Source organism: Psittacula echo (genome assembly GCF_963264785.1).
Source record: "Psittacula echo genome assembly, chromosome: Z".
In the NCBI taxonomy this organism is placed as follows: Eukaryota; Metazoa; Chordata; class Aves; order Psittaciformes; family Psittacidae; genus Psittacula; species Psittacula echo.
The window spans coordinates 71,355,258-71,372,878 of NC_137742.1; positions in this window are offsets into that span (position 1 = coordinate 71,355,258).

Consider the following 17,621-nt stretch of genomic DNA (forward strand, 5'->3'; position numbering starts at 1 on the left):
TTGCTTTCTGTGGTTCCTTGCAAAAAGAAAAAGTAGTTAAAAAAGATTAATTAGCTAAAGTTAACATCACTTTGCAAGTTGTATATTTTATAAACTTGTGTTTTAGGTTGCACTAGAAACTAGATGAGAAATACGGATTAAAAAAAAATCTTTAACTAAAATGTAAAAGACAATTTTAAAATGTAGTGAATGAGTAGTTGTTATCTTTATGAACTTCCATGTAATTTTAGCAAAAATATGTTAAAAAAACCACAAACCAAACAGGCTTTAGAAATATCTTTCATTAAATATGAAAGTCTATAGCAAGTCTAGATGCATTATGAGTGAAATTATTGTTATAATTAAGGAGGTAAATAATCTAAGTAACTGTTACCTGCAATCCTTTTTTTGGTATCTCTCCTGACAGAAATAATTTAGGAATTTGCATTGTTGATTAAGACTGCGGTCAAAGAGCAATCTGATTTTTTGTTTTAAGGAGTGGACTGCAGTATTCTATTCAGAAGTCTGCTAATTTATTTAACCGGTGTATCAGTTACTAAATAGCAATGGAATGAACTTGCAAAATAATTAATGTAGTCATCTAACCTGTTAAGAATTGGTATTCTAGGATACTGCTCACATGTAGGGTCAGTTAAAGGATATGCCCATCTGACTTAACTGAGAGACTCACAGAACTGTTCCTGTCATTCTTAGGGCACACATCCTTTGCTTGGTTCATGTTATGTATTAATTACTGCATTTTAAAGATAGTGAGAGGAAAACATTACACATTATTTGGTGTGCCCGTGGAATAGGCCTTCTTAAAAACCTTTGATTTTTTTTTTTTTTTTAATTTATTGACTATGTCTCCTCCCTCCTCCCTCCTCCCTCCTCCCTCCTTTAAGTGGATTATCTGTGTTCATTGTCATTGTTCCAAGCTTCTTATCTTGGCTATTTCTTCTAATTGGTAGTCAGTCTGGTAGTTTCTTTAGCTTAACAGCCTTTACTCCTCTACTCACCCGGTCTACATAACAGTGTAGCACAGTAAAAGAAAGAATACCTCTTTGACTGAACGAGGTAAAAGCTTCGTAAGTTGCTTGAACTGAATGAGGTCATAGAATCATAGAATGGTTTGGGTTGGAAAGGACCTTAAGATCATCTAGTTCTAGCCCCCCAGCCATTGGCAGGGACACCTCACACTAAACTATGTCACTCAAGGCTCTGTCCAACCTTGCTTGAACACTGCCAGGAATGAAGAATTCACAACTTCTTTGGGCAATCCATTCCAGTGCCTCACCACCCTCACAGTAATGAACTTTTTCCTTATATCCAATCTAAACTGAATTTCCCCTGTTTAAATTTAAACCCATTAACCCTTGTTCTATCACTACAGTCCCTAATGAAGGATGCCTCTCCGGCATCCTTGTAGGCCCTCTCCAGATACTGGAAGGCTGCCATGAGGTCTCCACACAGCTTCTCCTCTCCAGGCTGAACAGCGCCAACTTTCTCAGCCTGTCTCCATATGGGAGGTGCTCCAGCCCCCTGAGCATCCTTGTGGCCCTCCTCTGGACTTGTTCCAACAGCTCCATGTCCTTCTTATGTTGAATGGCATATGAGAAAAGGAACATCAAAGAGATAGTTGCTTTCTCTGTAAACCACTTTGGATAAAAATTATGGCAACCAGGCTCTAAGAATTTTGTTACTCATTTAAATAGGAAAAAATTTCCACTTCCTTTTCCATTTGTCAGTTCATAGCCATATCGCTAATGTTACTGTAGAGTGAAAGTTTAGTTTTGCCTCAAAACTCAGCATAGTTTTTCAAGGGTTTTAGGCTAGCTTTTAATGCAGGGTGCCCCTGCTAGGTTCAGTGGTGCAATGCCTCCACTGGGCAAAGTGTTCTGGGGCACTGTATAGGCAGGGTAGCTCTGTATTTCCTCCAGGCCACAGTTCACTATCTTTGTTCAATACTTTAGTGATGTGCTTAGTATTCATAGGATTCCTAGTGCGTAACAATTTTGTATGAATATTGGGAGATTCAGGGTGAATTCCTGACAAACCAAAGTCAATAACACAATCCCCAAGATTGCTGTACATGAAGAAGTCATTCATTCATGTTCTGTAGTAAAGGAAATCCTCATATTTTCCAAGCCAATAAATGATATTAGATCAAATTTTAAAATGTTGGAAACAGGTATGAATGAAAATTATCTTTTAAATATTAATTCTACATCCCAATTTTTATTGTAGAGGAATGGAAAAGTGGACTGTAAAAAGGCTCAAGGAAAAATTCAGTCATTTCTTCAAATACCATAGACTAAATACAGCTCTTTTTAAAAACTTCTCAAACACAAAAGTCTGTTTAATGCGAAAGGAAAGTAAATGAAAAACAAATCTATACAAACTCTGATTCTGCTGTGAAACGCTGAAAGATCTCTTGGATACTCTCTCCTTTGTGATCTCATTCTGTTCCATTGGATCTGTGTCAAGTAAAATAACTAAATCTGTAAGTATAAACAGCCCTATTGTCAACTTGTGAGTTCATTTTTCATCTCAAGTTTAATGCATGAACCAACAATATATGTGACTATTTGCAAGATTTGCCAAGCTATTTTAGACGGTCTAACTGTAGCTGTAATTTGGATACAGAATATATAATTAGAGGAAAGCATGATTCAGTAGATTATACCTAACCTATATCTAAATGTCATATCATTTTATATTTGGAATTGTGGCACGACCTAGCCAAAAACTTTACTACCTGAAAATATTCTTTTAGTTTGGCTTGAGTTTTTCTTTTTTTCACAGTAGGCTAGGGTTTATTTTTTTATTTGCAAGGAAACTCTTAAAGATAATCTTTGCCAGCCCTAGTAATTCCTTATTTGTTTAAAAAATATCCCCCAAACCTTCAAATTCTGCCATGAATCAAAATCACAAATCCTACATAATAATTTGAAAACATCCTGAAAACTTTGCTCATTTGTGGACAGGGATGAACAGAGCATAAATTTTATTTGATAAATTGATCAGATTGATTTCAGTTGACCATGAAACCGTAATCTTACATAATGAATTTACCATTCATTAATCTCCTGCCAGAAAATTGCATGCTAGGTTATATCTTTTAGTTTCAAACAATACATTCTTGCCCTTAGTTTTGGGGGGGGGAAGGGGAGGAACAGACATAATCCATTCTCAAAACATGAACTGTTACATCATGTCAGTACAAATCAGCATGTATGCTAGGGAACATATGACTTAAAGGAAGGCAGCTTAGAGGGAAGTCAAAGCAGTCATCTAATAATGATAGCCCGAACCCCAGTGTTTCTAATAATCCCACTGCAGACATTAGCTTGAGTATCCAAATTTGCTTATATAATAACCCTAATTATTGATATAAAATGGAATACTTTATTCCCAAACTGTACTTGCCTTTAAGTTCCTTCTTCACAATTGTAGAAGGGCAAGGATGCTTCCCTGTATCAGCAACTTTAATAGTGACAGTATCTTCCACAACCCAATCTTGTGCTTGTTGATTTTTAGTTGTTTCTGTTACAGTGCTTACTACTGCAAAGTTCTTCCTGTATTTAGCTTTCCTTCTGATATCCTGAATGTATCCCGGGTACTTGTGAAGGCAGCTGCCACTACTGCAGCATTTCTAGGCTGTTGCAACAGCCATAAGACTAAGATGACAGACAGAATTTCTGCTTGAACACCACTTTTAGATACTTCCCTGATCAAGTCAGAAGAAAGGAAACTGACAGTTCAAAATGAAAATCTTGAGAAAGAAAGTTATTCAAAGCCAACGATTATGTTGCACAGTTTTTTTTGGTTTTTTTTTGGTTTTTTTTTTTTTTTTTTGGTTTTTTGTTTGTTTGTTTGGTTTTTTTTGTTTGTTTGTGGGTTTGTTTTTTTTTTCCAGGAGATGCTTGTAGGAAAGCATATCTTTTTATCTATCGTTTCTTTTTTTTCACTTCCTTTTGTTGTTGTTGGTTTGTTTCCAGAATTGACAGATACTCAAAACCCACTATCATCTTCCAGAAGTGCTGGGAAGATAATCATCTTGGAATTGTGAGAATCACAACTTTTATTTGGCTTTAACTTCTCTATAATTACCTGCACAAAGTTAGAATTCATGATCTCTTTAGATCCAAGACAAAAGACCTAAACATTTTTACACACACCCTTAATAAGTTCTCACTATTTGACACAAGGTTTTGTGACTAAGAAAGGGTAAATCTTGCAAATTTGGTTGAAAGCAGACTGATTTATTGACTTATTTTTCAGGCCCTGACATGCTTATATTTGATTTGTTCTTTATTTAATGTAGTGTAATGCCTCACTTTTTATGCTACCTGGACTTGACCTATGTCATAGGAGTGCTAGAAAGAAACATATTTGAGCTTTCTGCCTGTTCACTCCTTTTTGAAAAGACGGAATTTAGCCAGGACCACTTTCCAAGCTAACAGTTCATCAGTCAATAATTGCTCCCATTATTAGAACAACCAGCTATATATTAGAATTTGATTAATAACAATATACCCCTCAGTTACATTTTTCCATTAAGTGGCACTAATTACCCTGCAACTGCTGTACAAAACAAGGAAAAGTGTGTCTGCAATGTCATTTAATGAAGCTAGATTTGCCTAAAATGTAACCTCAAAACTCTCAGTATAGTTAGTAGAGTCTTGAATTAGTGCCAGTTTAAAGTGACATCTTTCTTTGTCTTTCCATTGTCTTTAAGAAGCCAGTGTCTTGGCGTATGGGAGATGGAAAAGTAACAACTGTTAGAAATTCCATACTGTTAAAATCTATTCTCAGAAGATGATTTGGAATGTGAAGACTTTAATCTGAATCTACTTTTAAAGAAGAAATCAGTACAGTTATTGTTTGCTCATGGGGCAGTGTAACCTTACAGGAAATACGTGCATTCAAGGATATTCCCAGGAGGTATAATCTCAGATTATAGAAAAAAGTTGATCTGGAACAATTCTGTCTGATCACTCCCACTACAGCATACTCATCCAATAACCTTTCTTGGCTTTTAGAGTGTGAGAACAAATGTATTTGCCAAAATATAGAAAAACAATTAAAATCATGCTTTTCAATTGACTCAGTCCTACTCCTGAGTAATGATGCGTTCACAAAATTTTTTCTGATTGGTTGTACTTAAAGGTTCTTGAGGCTTGGATCTTTGGTTAGTTATTTCATTTTTGCGAAAAGGTTAGGTTTTGCTTCATTTAGGATTTTTGTATTGGGTAACTGGGCTAATTAAAATGCATTTAGATATTTTTTGGGCTACTTATCTGTTCCTTTTTTTAACTTTCATGGTAACACATTGCATCTGTTTAGTCTGCCAGTTGTATGTCGGGATGGATCATAATGCAATATAACACTCACGTAAATGGCATAGTGTATTCTGCTGTTCCTTGTAATGCATAATTTACTGCAAAACTTATGTTTTAAGAAAAAAAATATAGGTTTTTTGCCACTGTTTTTTTCACTGATCTTCAGTGGTTAAAACCACTCAGTCTTTCATAGAATCATAGAATCATAGAATAGTTAGAGTTGGAAAGGACCTTAAGATCATCTAGTTCCAACCCTCCTGCCATGGGCAGGGACACCCCACACTAAACCATGTCTCCCAAGGCCTCATCCAACCTGGCCTTGAACACTGTCAAGGATGGAGCATTCACAACCTCCCTGGGCAACCCATTCCAGTGCCTCACCACCCACTCAGTAAAGAATTTCTTCCTTATATCCAATCTAAACTTCCCCTGTTTAAGTTTGAACCCGTTACCCCTTGTCCTGTCACTACAGTCCCTGATGAAGAGTCCATCCCCAGCACCCCTCTAGCCCCCTTCAGATACTGGAAGGCTGCTATGCGGTCTCCACGCAGCCTTCTCTTCTCCAGGCTCAACAGCCCCAACTTTCTCAGCCTGTCTCCATACGGGAGGTGCTCCAGTTCCCTGATCATCCTCATGGCCCTCCTCTGGACTTGTTCCAACAGTTCCATGTCCTTTTTATGTTGAGGACACCAGAACTGCACACAATACTCCAAGTGAGGTCTCACGAGAGCAGAGTAGAGGGGTAGGATCACCTCCTTTGACCTGCTGGTCATGCTCCTTTTGATGCAGCCCAGGATACGGTTGGCTTTCTGGGCTGCGAGCGCACACTGCCGGCTCATGTTCATTTTTTCATCTTCATTATTTCATTTTATGGTTTTTTTCATGTTCATTTTTTCATGTTCATTTTTTCATTTTTATATTTATCACTTCTCTGCAGTAATGCAGATGGGATTAGGACTTTTCCATTGCTATAGGTATCAAAACATATGAGTGAGCATCCATGTTAAGTAGATGTGATACTAAAAATATTTTTGTTTTAATATGAATAATGAATTTTCCCCTTTCTTTTCAAAGATGTCACTATGAGGCACGTTTTCCTTGTTTTTATTTGAAAGTGTTAGAATTGATTTTGATTGCATTGTTTGTACATTTCCTTGGGACATTAATGTCAATCGTACTACATTAGAGAACATTACTTTGAATTTAATATTCCTGAATCATTTAAAATTAAGACACACAGTGCGTTATGCACTGTATAATAATGCTTTATGTAAAACACAGCTAAGATTAATCAGTGAATCTGGAGCGACTAATTCTTTGCTAGTTTTGCTCTGTTCTTCCTGACTGTCCTGGGTTCAGCAGTAGCAGTCATTATTTTTCTCCCTCTCAGTAGCTGGGGCAGTGCTGTGGTTTTGACTTTCGGCCTGGGAACAGCACATCATAACACTGATGTTTTTAGTTACTGCTCAAATGTTTAGTCTGATGAAGGATTTGTGAGTCTCTTGCTCTGCCAGGGAGGAGGGGAAGCCGGGAGGAAGCAGGGACAGGACACCTGACCCAAACTAGCCAAAGAGATATTCCATACCACAGCACGTCATGCCCGGGGGATGTAACTGAGAGTTATCCTGAAGGGCTGGTTCATTGCTTGGTCGGGCTGGGTTTTGATGGGTGGTATTGTATTCTCTTCCCTTGTTATTTCCTTTATCAATATTATTATTGGTGGTAGCAGTAGTGATTTGTGTTATACCTTAGTTACTGGGCTGTTCTTATCTCAACCCGTGGGAGTCACATTCTTTTTTTTCTCCTTCCCGTCCTTCTGGAAGCAGGGTGGGGAGCAAAAAAGGGGGGGAGTAGACTGCGTGGTTCTGATTTACGGCCTGGGTTTCAATCACAACACTGACTGAACAGAACTACTTTGAGTTCATATACATGCCATCGTAAAGATTGAATCTATTGTAGAGACATCAGATCAATTTCTTCTTCTGTTAAATATAAATACTTATATGATGTGTTGAATTCTGCAATTAGCTGAAGCACTTTAGTTTAATATTTAACTCAAACTCTAGTGTACTGTATACACCTTCAGCTGAAAGTATAATTAAGAAAGATATTTACTTACTTTTTAAAACATAAGTTAAGGGACATATTCTGCAAACATTAAACAAACCAAAGAGCAGTTCGGTGCTATCACATTAATTCAGGAGTACCTTTTCCACTGGCTGGATGTGAGGCAAATTCATATCCAACTTTAGCACAAACAGGTCTTGCTCTTGCAAGCTGGTGAGTTACTCAGACCTGAATTATTCATAGGATGTTGAGGTGGCTCAGCTTTTCCAGGTGATGTTAAACTGGAGCCACAGTTTTTCAGTGTTGTCTCTGCCACTGTATAGCCATTCTGGTTCTATTATGTCACATAACTGTAGCGGCAGCAACAATATCATGTGAATCATTTGCAACACCTGGAACATTGACAGTCAAACTTGTTCAAAACTTGTAATGGTTGTACAATTTCTACATTAGTGCCAACTCAGTTGTTCTCTCTCCTACCAAAGAATTTATGCAGCTTGACTATTCTAATTTTTTTTTTTTGTGTCCAGTTTCTCCTTTAGCTACAGTAGGACTGAAATTCACATGTGCTGTTTTCCACAGGATGCTGTTTCTTTGATTTGTTAAACATTACAGTTTAAAGGTCCTCTAATCTTGTGAATTTTGAATTGCCATGAGGAGATCAGGGATACCCCTTCTGTTACTGTTTAATACAAGCTTTCTCAAAATATGTCACAATTAGGAGGGAGCCCTCAATTCAAAATTTCCTAAATTTTCCCCAGGTTTCATCAAAATGTGAGATTTATGGTCCTGTGTAGTTACAGACTTAGAAAATTTTTCCTAACAGAGAATCATTAAGATGAGCTCTTGGCATTATTTTACACTCTTTTGAAACTCTCATTAAGTGCAGAACTCCCACATAAAGAAAGTATTGTATACATTTTCAAAGATGAGGAAAAGATTATCTAGGAACAACACTATTTTGCTGGCATGTGTGTAGCTCTTGGAGAGATATGTTGGGAGTCTTCAGTTCTGAATGACGGTTTTCATCATATGACAATTACTTAAGAAGGATCTTAAATTATGTTGTGTTACATTTTACTTTTCTGTTTAGAGAGGCTTGGAAAAATCAGTAGTAGCTCTACAGCTCCTTTATGAGACTGCTAATTTTCTGCAACAATTAGACGTTAAAGATTCAAAAGATTTTTGGCATCTTCATTTCCTCTCCACAATGTAGATCTTGTTGCTATTGCCTCTGGTTTGTCAGTTGCAAAATAGTTTTAAAACAATATAATCTGTTATAAATGCCTGAACCTAAGCATTGCTCTTACCTTCTCCATGCCTTTATTTCTCTGTTAAAATAACAGTGTTACAGGACAGCCCTTCATTCTCTGGCCTATTGTACTGAAAAATGAATGAGTAAGAGTCTTGATTACCTTACAGATAAATCTAGTTAACTGTGATATTAATTAAAATGCATGGGTTTGAGGCTATTCTGAACTATTTATATGTGATTTAATTCATATCAGCAGTTAATTTGTATTTAATGCAAACTAATGGGTTTTATGTAAATGGAGCATGTGGCAGTCTATTTAAAAAACAAATTATCTGTAGTTCCATTTCAGTTATTTTAATTAAATTTAGAGTTTGTGTGAAGTGGGGAGGGATAAAGGATGTGTTATATAGAAAGTGTGGATGATTAAAACCAATTTAAATTTATAGAATAAGAAACAAGTGATTCTCTTAGCAGAAACACTGATTCATTTTCTGACATTTGCATTTGCTAAAAGAGTAGACACAGGAACAGGCAAGGGCATGTGCCTGGTGGATTTTGAACTGAAGAATGCAAATAATTCAATGAGTTGAGTTAGTTATAATAATCCTGTGAAAATTAACTAGTTCACATGTATAAAATGCTTTGAAAATTATTAGCAAATTACATTCTGAACATACCCGAATACTGGAGTAAAAAATTGACCACTGTTTAAGTCAGGATTAATTTCGTTCCAAAATCACTACGCATGTCCCAGGCACTACCTTACAACAAATGGAGCATACTATGCAACCGTATGACCATACTGATTGTTTTACCTTCAGGCAAGATGCAGTTTCAAGATTTTATGTACAAGTATAAATAGTATTTGGCAGTTTTGAAACCTGAGGTATCACTATCCCAAGTCCTGTTTCTATGCCTTGGATTTCCTGAGCCTGACTGAATAAACAAATTCCTTTGTTTTTATTATTCTGAGGAAATTTTGCTCACAACATCAGCTTGACTTCATGATTTTGTCTCACCCTCTTTTGACCAGTTTGACAGATTTTGCAAGAGAAATGTTGTAATAGATGAAAAACTTCTGTAATCATGTCTCATTTTCACTGTTCCAAGGTTTTGGCAGGACATATACCTTCAGTTATTTTTGTTCATATTAACTCTACTCTGTGGGGAAAAGCTGCAAAGGTTAGAATATCTTTTCAAGAGCTTAGCTTGGATTGTCAACAATAGTGGTATAGCCCAAACAGCTTGTATACATGTCAGTAAGCTGCTAAACTTAATTAGTGTTTTAGTGTCATCAAGGATGGAAATGCCAACTCAAACCATTTGTTTGCTAATGCTAATCCTACTTCCACCAGTTGTCTGGCAGTTTCTCTAATTTCAAAAGCCACAATGGGAGTCTTCACCTTTTTCCCTGCTCCCATTGCAAATACTGTGACTTTTGTTAACTCCTCTGCATCACAAGGTTCGTTCAGCTGAAATGGAAATCCATGCTTGGAAGTTTAAGTACTGCTTGGAAGTTGAAACACTCTTTGTTAAGAGCTAGAAAATCAAATAAAAATTCTTTAGGTACATTTTATGCCCAAAAGAATTTGTGCTTTAAATAAGTTATTCTAATAAAAATGTGCTTAACCCAATGATGATAAAGCAGATCAGCACTTTTCTTGCCTATGTTGACAGCTATATATATATATTTATATTTGCATACACCCAAGATTTAGCATTATGCTGTTTTGGTCATGTTCAACACATAGAATAAACTCTTTCTTAATTCTGTTACCTTAATGAAACAAGACATAAACATATTGTCAAGCATGGAACCAGCTTCCCAAGAAAGTTGTTGAGTTAACATCTCTGGAGGTATTTAAAAGAATGTGGATGTGGCACTTGCAGACATCATTTTGTGGTGGACTTGGCAGTGCTAGGCTAGTGGTTGCACCTGATGATGTTAAAGGTCTTTTCCAACCTAACTCTGTGACTCTAATACTCTAATGACTCCATGATTCTATGATCCTACAATAAGATTTGATAAATCATGAATGTTTAAACCTGCTATGAAAATTCAGCAGTTGCTTCTGTGATCTACTATATCAGGACCAAGATATCGACTTGTTAAACACTGGCTAAATGAACAGGCTATGGATGTTATAAAATGAAAATAACCTGCCTGTTAGAAGAGTTATTTACAAAAATCAATGTTAATTTTTCTGTCTCTCATATGTCAGCAGTGGCAACGTTACTTTTCCCATCAGGGGTGAGGTTATTTAAATATGATTCCAGAATAATTGCGCAGGTTATCTGGCTGATAAATAGGATAAAACTATTTGGTTGTTATCACTGAAATCTTGGACAAAATGTTGAAAAAGTCAAAGAAATAAACAAAAATTATTTAAGAATAAATAATATAATCCTCAATGAAAGGTGCTTGAAGACATGACCTTTAAGATCTACCACCTCTTTTCATCCTTTCTACACATTCCACTATCAAATATAATTTTCCAGGCTGGTCCTTGCACACGACTCTTAGTTTTTATTTTTACGGGGAAAAAAAAAAAAAAAAGTCATATAGCAATGTATGTTACCAAAGCTCCAAATGCAGGAAATTATTTTAAAAATTGAGAGGAATTCTCTTATCTAATAATATATCTATGTCTTACAGAGCTTCTGCTGGAGTCTAACTTCTAGGTAAGAGGTATTTTCCTTGATTGGTTCTTTTCTTATCTCACTGCCCATTTCTCACTCACTTCTGCTGGTCTTGTGAGTATTTTTATTTTTTTGATGGACTGGGAGATTGAACTGGATGTATTGCAAAAAGACTGATCTGTTGGTCCCAAATTGATGCCTTATCCAAATGTTTATTTTGGATGATGTGATTTGCTGAAATCATGTATTATCTCATAGATTTGCCAGTCATACTGGGTTGGACTCTGTTTGCAGTTATATTTTGGGATTATTTTTTGCTGTTTCTGCTGTCTTGGTTCCAGACTGTTATTTAGTCACGGATGAACAATCATTTATTTTTTCAGATTATGTGTACTATGATATTAGAATTTATGAAGAAGTAGGACAAATCCTTACCTCGTTACACCACTGAGGTCACTGGTTTTACAGCTGGTATACACCTGTAGACATGCAGTGCTTTTTATCCCTTGGGCATTTTTTATCTGCATTAATTAATGTCCTCAGAAAGCAGTATCTAAGAATTAAATTTTAACTTGGACAGTTTGTGTGTGTTGTCCCTATCAAAACCATATGATCAATCCATCTGTATGTTTTATTAATATATTTTAAATATCTAAATATGTGCTTCAAATATATCAAACATATGTTTGCAGTTTTTTCTGATTTGTTTATTTCTTTGTTTGTTTCTTTCAAGATGTTCACATATGCTTTTATATCTGTAGTGGCTTATACAATAAGTAAGAGGTGGCAGCTTTGCGTGCTTTTTTGCAAGCTTCATACTTCACAAATTTTAAGTGCCCTCATTTCTGGTATAAGGAAAACCTGCTTTTATCCAGTAATAGATGTTGAAGAAACTCAGTGTTTTTTATTTAGTCTCTTACATTAGCAATGTAAAAAAAATACTTATTATGGGTAACTGCCACACTGAAGTCATATAAATTAAAGGAGATCTTAAAATTAGCTGAAATGTAACCCAGATGATGACATATGTTTTTTAAATTGTGTTTTAGAATGTTATTGTCAGTAAGTAATATTGATCAGAATCATAGGATCATAGAATAATTTAGATTGAAAAATACCTTTACGATCATCTAGTCCAACCATAAACCTGACACCCCTAAGCCATGTCCCTAAGAACTACACACACAGATCTTTTAAATACCTCCAGGGATGGTGACTCAACGACTTCCCTGGGCAGCCTGTACCAATGTCTGACAACCCTTTCGATGAAGAAATGTTCCTAATGTCCAGTTTAAACCTCCCTTGTTGCAGCTTGAGGCCAAACCTGTTGTTACTTGGGAGAAGGGAGACTGAACTTCACCTTACTCCAACCTCTTTTCAGGTACTTGTTGAGAATGACAAGGTCTTCCCTGAGTCTCCTTTTCTCCAGACTACATGACTCCACATCCCACAGTCACTCCTCATCAGACTTGTGCTCTAGACTCTTCACCAGCTTCGTTGCCCTTCTCTGGACATACTTCAGCACCTCAATGTCTGTCTTGCAGTGAGAAGCCCGGAACTGAGTATAGTATTTGAAGTGGAGCTATACCCAGTACAATACCACCAGTACCCAGTACAGGGGGATTATTACTTCCCTAGTCCCTAGTCCTGCTGGCCACACTATTGCTGGTACAACCTATGTGTCGTTGGCCTTCTTGGCCACCTGGACACACTGCTGGCTCATATTCAGCCAACTGCTGACCAGCACCCCCAGGTCCTTTTTCATTAGGCAGCTGTCCAGCCAGTCTTCTCCCAGCCTGTAGTGTTGCATGGGGTTGTTGTGTCACAAGTGCAGGACCCAGCACCTTGCCTTGTTGAGCCCCATACAAGTGGCCTCAGCCCATTAATCCAGCCTGTCCAGATCCCTCTGCAGAGCTTTCCTATCCATTTGCAAATCAACACTCCCAACCAACCTAGTGTCATCAGCAAATTTATTGATGGTGCACTCGATCCCCTAATCCAGATCATTGATAAAGATATTAAACATAACTATTTAATATCTTAGGTCTTAATATCTTAGTACTGAGGGCCACTGTTTTGCCAGGCCCCTATACTGAACACTGGTGAACACCACTTGTGACTGTTGTTGCTGGCTGCCAACTTGATTTAACTCCATTCACCATCACTCTTTGTGTTTGGCCATCCAGCCAGTCTTTTACCCAGTGAATAGCACACTTGTCCAAGCCATGAGCAGTCATTCATGTAGCAAATAAATTAAACAATTATCTAAATAATGATAACAAAAGAATAAATAATGATAATAAGAATAAATAAAGAACATAAATAAAGAAAATAAGAGTAAATAAGAAAAATATAAGAATAAATAATGGTAAATAAGAAAATACTACACTTCATTTTGAGTGTCCAGAAACCAATGATAAATATTATTTTTATTTATTTTTCTAATGGAAATATACTACTAGAGAAGAATCTGATTACTTCTTTTCAAAGATAAGGCCCCTTAACAACTAACTATTTAAAGTATTTAAAATACTGTTGTTTTGCCAGTCAGAAATTAAAGCTGAATTGGTCTCTGTTATAGTTTCAGTCCACATATGAAGGAAAATTTCATTGGCAGCTGAAAGAGGTGAGCAAACCTGAGAACCCTTTGTAAACTGTAAGGCCCAGGGAGTCTGTCCATGCTGTCATGAGGTAGATTCTTCTTCTCATTCCTTTGATGTCAGACAGAGACAAGATATAAGACTTTCTGAGTACTGAATCACAAAAAAAATTAAGTTTTCCATCCAGAATGATGATCAGAAGTAACAATAAGATGAGAGTATACTGACGCTGTATCTTATTAGAATGGAAAATGGGGTGTGAAAATACACAGCTTGGAGAATGTGCTCCACAAAAGTGATTGTCTTCCACTGAAATGATAAAATCATTCAAACTTCTAGTGACTCTTCCACTTTTAAGAGGTTAATGCAAGCAATAAAATAAGACAATGGCTGCCTGAAGCAGGGCTGACCAGGTTCAGGTAAGTTTAACATGCAAACACATTATTTACTATCATGACTATCATTGTCTGGGCTACCAGCAGAAACAATACTCACTGTGGAAAATATGACAGGTTGCTGTCAATGTACCTAGGACTTGTAGGTATGGTTCATAGCTCCTATTAGTAGTTCCAACTTTCCCTCTGAGAAAAAATATTAAGCTGAAAATTTCTCTCTTTGTTATCCTGAGAATGAGGTTCTTGTGAAGATAGGTAAGGTGGCACATTATTATGGAATTAAGAAAAGATATGTGATTAATTTTGGAATATTGAAATACACAAAGGCTAGTCATGAGACAGTTCAAATAGATCTACAAAGTGGTAGTAATCATCAAATTGAAGGCATTGCCAAGATAATTCCAAGACCTGCATTCCAGTTGACTGATTATAGATTCAGACTTCAACCCAAAGTGTAAGTGGAGCTTCACAGAAGAGATGTAAATTTTGTGTTTGCAAATTATGTTAAAAAAACACAACCAACCAACCAAAAAACCCCAAACAAACTGGACTGAGTGTTTTAAAAATTATCACTTGAGATTCACTGACAAGCAATACAGGCACACTTTACAACCACTATTAAACTTTGTCTGTGTTTGAATTCCTTATTCTGCATTATTTTCTTTCATACTTTTGATTTTACTGTGTAATAAATGATTTTCACTAAATCAATATGCAATCCATAGTATTAAATATTCAACAAACATTCATTGTGCTTAAGAGTAAACGTACAATAGTCATTTGGCTCTGAAATAAGAGGAAATAAGATTTGCTTGGTTTGCTTTTGATTTGTTTTTTGTAAATTTTGTCAGCACCATTTACTATGAATATATATTTTCTTTTATATGAATAGTTTGTATGAGAACTGGGTGGAAAGCAGATAGTAATAATAATAATAATGATACTCTTTGAAAAATATAAATTATTTCCTGTCTTTGTCTAATGTATATACATACTCAATTGCTTTCATTATTGTTTTGTGGTAATGCAAGTTGCATAGATTTTTTTGGTTTTAATTAAGATATACATGAACACAGAAGAGTTCACTTTTTATGCAAAATTCTGAATTGTAGTGTAATCTCAGTCTTCATTGGGATTCAGTGTGGAACAGTGCTAATGTCCGCTATACAACTTTCTCAAGCATAAAAAGGGAAAAAAAGTAATGCTTTCTTTTGGTCCATTCCTTTAGTTTGCTTGCTTATTCCCTAGTGAAAACATCTAAGGTCTCTCTCTTCTTTCACTCATATTCCAAAGAAATTAATGCTTCTATACATTTTTTGAAGATATACATTAAAGCTCTATTAAAATGGGTAAAGTGTATTTCTCAAGGATTTTCTTTTAGTATCAAAAATAAATAGTCATCATTTGCAGAAAGACTAAGATGTGATTTTTTTCTTTGATGCATAATGAGGATTTGTGCACAAAGTAGAACTATTGACTTGTCTCACAAATTGACTACTACATCGGTGAATACCTTTGCATAGCCTTTGAAATACTTCTTGCCTGAAGGCCTTGTCTGTTGGTATCAGGCAAGATACTAGAGACTGGATCTAAGTTCTAAGTTTTTCCCACAAATAAAGACAGTGACAATACTGTATTCTAGTCTGGTATAAAAGAAATATCTCCTATTTTTATTTCAATCTGATTAACTTTCTTAATTTAATCATTAGCTTTTATTAACAAAGAACTTAAAAAGCTCATTAGGTGTGGTGAGACAGAATAGAATCAATTCATACATTAAATTAAAGGGTAAAGCCTCTGGATATTTAGACTAAAGATTAAGTAATAACCTTTTAAATGCAAAGCTTTATTGATAGAGAATGGTAATTCCCTCTAGCAGGCACATTTTTTTTAGGATGGTGTCATTGCCTCATGGAGCAATGTTTAGCTTAGCTAGAATATTGGTTTTTCTCAGAGTTTACCAAGATTGGTATTAAGAATTGTTATGAGTAGTATATAGATTTTGAAAGAAACTCTTTATTTCTTTGTCAAGCTTTGGTCAAAATGCTCTGTTATGTGCATAAGTCATAAGACAGTGGTATGACTAGGCTAGCAATTAACCATAACAATAGACATGAACTACAATGGGTATTAGGAGGCTGGTAGAGGGATGTTTGAAAAAGATGGGAAATATGAGCCTAAGAGCCAAATGGTGGAATAAGGAAGGGCTTTGCATTTGGGGTCACATTTACTTGCGACGGTTAAACCTTTAAGTGACTTGAAAGTTGTGTATAAACACTAAGTACTTGGAAGCAATGCAGATATTGTTTTATGTTACAATCCTTGAAGCATTTAACCCCTGTTTATAATTGACATATCTAGACAATGCTGAGCTGAATACTGCTAGACAATATGCTGCTACAATGTAGCTCTATGTAACCACTGCATTATAAATATCTTTTTTTTTTCACCTGAGACGAATCTCTTACGTTATGCTCCTAGTGACTCTTGTGTGCTACTTTCCCCACAAACTGGACAGAAGCAGATGTAAAGCTAAAAGCTCTGGGGCACACAAATCCATGTGATCTATCTCTCATCAGTAAGCCTTCCACGTTTTCAAGGTCATTGCTGTGATAGTGGTCATTTCAAATGAGGTGCAACTTGTAGAGTCATGTTTGACATTTTGATGACAATCAGCCACCGTTTTGCAAGCCAACAATGGACAGCACAGACCAGTTTTTGCAGAGGTTTTGGCAACAACACCAGTAGATAAATGCCTACAGCTGCAGTGGGATATCAATGAGCAGGACGGGAAGGACACCGACCAGCTGCTTAGTTCAGTTTCCTGAATTGGTTTCTCTTGGTGCAGCAATGTTTATGAGCTCACAAAGCAAGTACTGAACAGGCAAAAGGCTGTGCTATAAACCAACCTTATGTGCCACATTTCAGGATGGTTGAAAGAATGTTTTTTGAGGATTTTGTGTTGATTTTTCCACAGCGTCCAGGTGTATATGAACACATTAGACTGAAAGTCTTAACCTCACAGGTGCGGTCTTGCGAGATCTGCCATCTTCTATTGCAGCCACTCAATAGGTAGCTCATTTGTTTTGGGCAGATAAACTCTTCGGTTTGTTGCAATAGACACTACTATAAAGTTTATTAGAGGAAAAATCATTACTGTGTATTTCAAAGCCCCTTAGATTTGGAGATTATTAATGACACCACCTGAGTGGGTCATTTAATAAAATAATAGTAATAATAATAATAATTAATAATAATTATTAATAAATAATAAATAAAAAGAAATACTAAATAGATAACAAGAAATATTATTATTACCAGTAATACTAATTACTATAAT